General features: G+C 24.9%; 1 long non-coding RNA gene across 1 annotated transcript; it reads right to left on the bottom strand.

Moving 5' to 3' along the window:
* Positions 1–378: 378 nt before the first annotated feature.
* On the bottom strand, positions 379–755 carry LOC142228348 (uncharacterized). Its single transcript, XR_012720143.1, has 3 exons — positions 697–755; positions 513–637; positions 379–450 (listed from the first exon to the last, which is right to left on the bottom strand). It is a non-coding gene; the product is annotated as an uncharacterized LOC142228348 (long non-coding RNA).
* Positions 756–2,899: the final 2,144 nt, after the last annotated feature.

Raw genomic sequence — 2,899 nt, forward strand, 5'->3', positions numbered from 1 at the left:
AAATTAGGAATAATGCATTCCATATATTAGTTAACATTTTCCTATATTTATATACCACTATACTACAGAATGAAAAAATTTAACTAATTTGAATTCATATATGGAATGATTTTATTGAAATTTTTTCATTCATTTCGACAAATCTTACACATTTGTGGTAAAACTTTTACTTCATAATTAGAACTGTTTTCCTTCGTTTTTAAATACAATTTTATTTATTTCTATAAGCAATTTTATCTTCAATAAAAGACATGTTTTATTAATATATTGAATATATTTATTAAGAATCAACAGCATCGAATCTCTTTGAAATATTAGTTTATTATTCCACTATTTCCAATTTCCGTGTGATATTATCAACTGTAAAACGCACTTTTTCTTCTTCTTGTACCTTTCACTTTTAATAAGTTGCTGCGTAACGATTTTGTCCTCCTTTTACAATTTCAATACCTACAAATATAAAAAATCATAAACCATTTTTGTTACAAAAGGTTAGCGTCACTGAATATTACCTGATAATTGAAGATTCCAAAATGAAGACAAATGAAAGGGTTGTTATTCTGCTGGTGTTTTCTTTCTTTATACACCATCACGAACATTGATAGATTTATTTTCAAAAAAACGAACATTTTTCTCACTAATTTAAAATAATAAATCTTTTATATATTTTATTTGTTACTTATTATATTATTTTACCATATTATTTTTTAACAATCTCTCCGTATACCACAACAACGCGATTCCAACTAAAAAACAACCCACGCGCAAACATATCGATTACACCCACGCGCAAACACATCGATTACGATGACAGGTATCGATTACAGGTAGACAATAGAAATATAGGAAAATTTCCTATATTCTAACAAGTGTGTTTCCTTAAGTTTTGAAAGGATTGCATACTTCTTAGTACGAATGAACTAAAATATTTTTCTATGCCAAGTGTTGTTCGTATGTATGAAAAACTTTCTATTATAAAGGAAGTCGCAATTATCATTTTATAAGAAATTTTACTAATTTTGAGGAAACTTGGTTTTAGTTCGGATTTTGTTTATTTTTACGAATGCTTTGTTATCGGTGAATACAATTTTCTTGTTCAGTAGTAAATTCTTATACCCAGCGAAGAAAACAGTATTAGTAAAATTCCATGCCTTATTCTAGTTAATGAACTATTCCTAACTGCTTACAGTTTAGGATTTTTTACTGAAACGAGTAAATTTTATTATTTCTCACAAAAATTTACCTTAATGGAAATAAAATGGATAAACTATATTGATGAAGAATTTTTCCTTTAGTTTCGAAGGCACTTTTTTCTGGGTGTATAGAACGAAAAATATTGTGGGGGTAATTGTAGGGAATTTTTTTGGGAATGTAGGGGAAAGTAGGGAACTCTTTTGTCCTTGTAGGGTAAGCTGAAAATTTGCCTGGCAACACTGATTTGGATCAATTACCACACACTGTAAAAATATACAGGTGTCGTATTCTATGAACCACGGTTACCACTCGTGCCAAAAATAATCTACCAACATTTGAAGAAAATGTTACCACAAATCTAACAAACAAATATTTCTACAGACAATTTTGTCAAAATTTAATTTCTATAGCAGTTTTTGTTTCAAAACTTTATTTCTATAGAAAGTTTTGTCAAAATTTTTTATATAGAAATTTTTTCAAAATTTTATTTCTATTGAAAATTTTTTCACAATTTAATTTCTATACAAATTTGTTTAAAATTTTATTTCTATAGATAATTTTGTCAACATTTTGTTTTTATAGAAAATTTTCTCAAAATTTAATTCTATACAAAATTTTGTCAAAATTTAATTATATAGAAAATTTTGTCAAAATTTTATTTCTATAGATTTTTTCAAAATTTTATTTCTATAGCAAATGTTGTGAAATTTTTATTTCTGTAAAAAATTTTGTCAAAATTTTATTTCTATAGAAAATTTTGTAAAAATTTTTATTTCTATAAAAAATTTTGTCAACATTTTATTTCTATAGAGAATTTTGTCAACATTTTATTTCTAAATTTTGTCAAAATTTTATTCCTATAGAAAATTTTGTCAAATTTTTATTTCTATAAAAAATTTTGTCAACATTTTATTTCTATAGAGAATTTTGTCAACATTTTATTTCTAAAAAAATTTTTGTCGAAATTTTATTTCTATGGAAATTTTTGTCAAAATTTTATTTCTATAGAAAATGTTTTCAAAATTTTATTTCTAAAAAAATTTGTCTAAATTTTGTTGCTATGGAAAATTTTGCCATTTTTTTCTATAGAAAATTTTGTCAAAATTTTATTTCTACAGAAAATTTTGACAAAAGTTTATTTCTATAGAAAATTTTTTAAAAATGTTATTTCTATAGAAAATTTTGTCAACATTTTATTTCAACGAACGGCGTTCCAAATTGCAGTGAAACCACTTAGAGAAGCTTTGAAACCCTCAGAAATGTCACCAGCACATTCAAACTCTTTCAATCAATTTTTCACGTTGAGGAAATTAGAAATTAGATTTATTGAACATTTGATGTAGAATATTTTTGATAACCAAAATAATAACCCAGCAAAAAAAAATTGAAGTTTTTCTGAAGGCACAACTTTAGGAGCACTTCCAAAAATGTCCTCTGAAAGATGTTCTTTATTTTAACAACACAGAAAGTTCTATTAATTCAATTTTTTCGAACACACGCTTTTCATACTTTTAAGCGGTAATTTTAATTTTTGCTGCTTCAAATAGGTGAAAACCATAATAAGAATTTATATTTATTTATTTATTACTTAATTTATTATAATTAGAAAATATAATAAACTTACTTATGCGGGCACTAGCGACTAGAGGTTATCGGTCTAAGGAATCAATAAAATGGTGAAATTTAAAAAAAAATGAGGCCAAAC

Source organism: Haematobia irritans, chromosome 3 (genome assembly GCF_050003625.1).
Source record: "Haematobia irritans isolate KBUSLIRL chromosome 3, ASM5000362v1, whole genome shotgun sequence".
Taxonomy (NCBI): Eukaryota; Metazoa; Arthropoda; class Insecta; order Diptera; family Muscidae; genus Haematobia; species Haematobia irritans.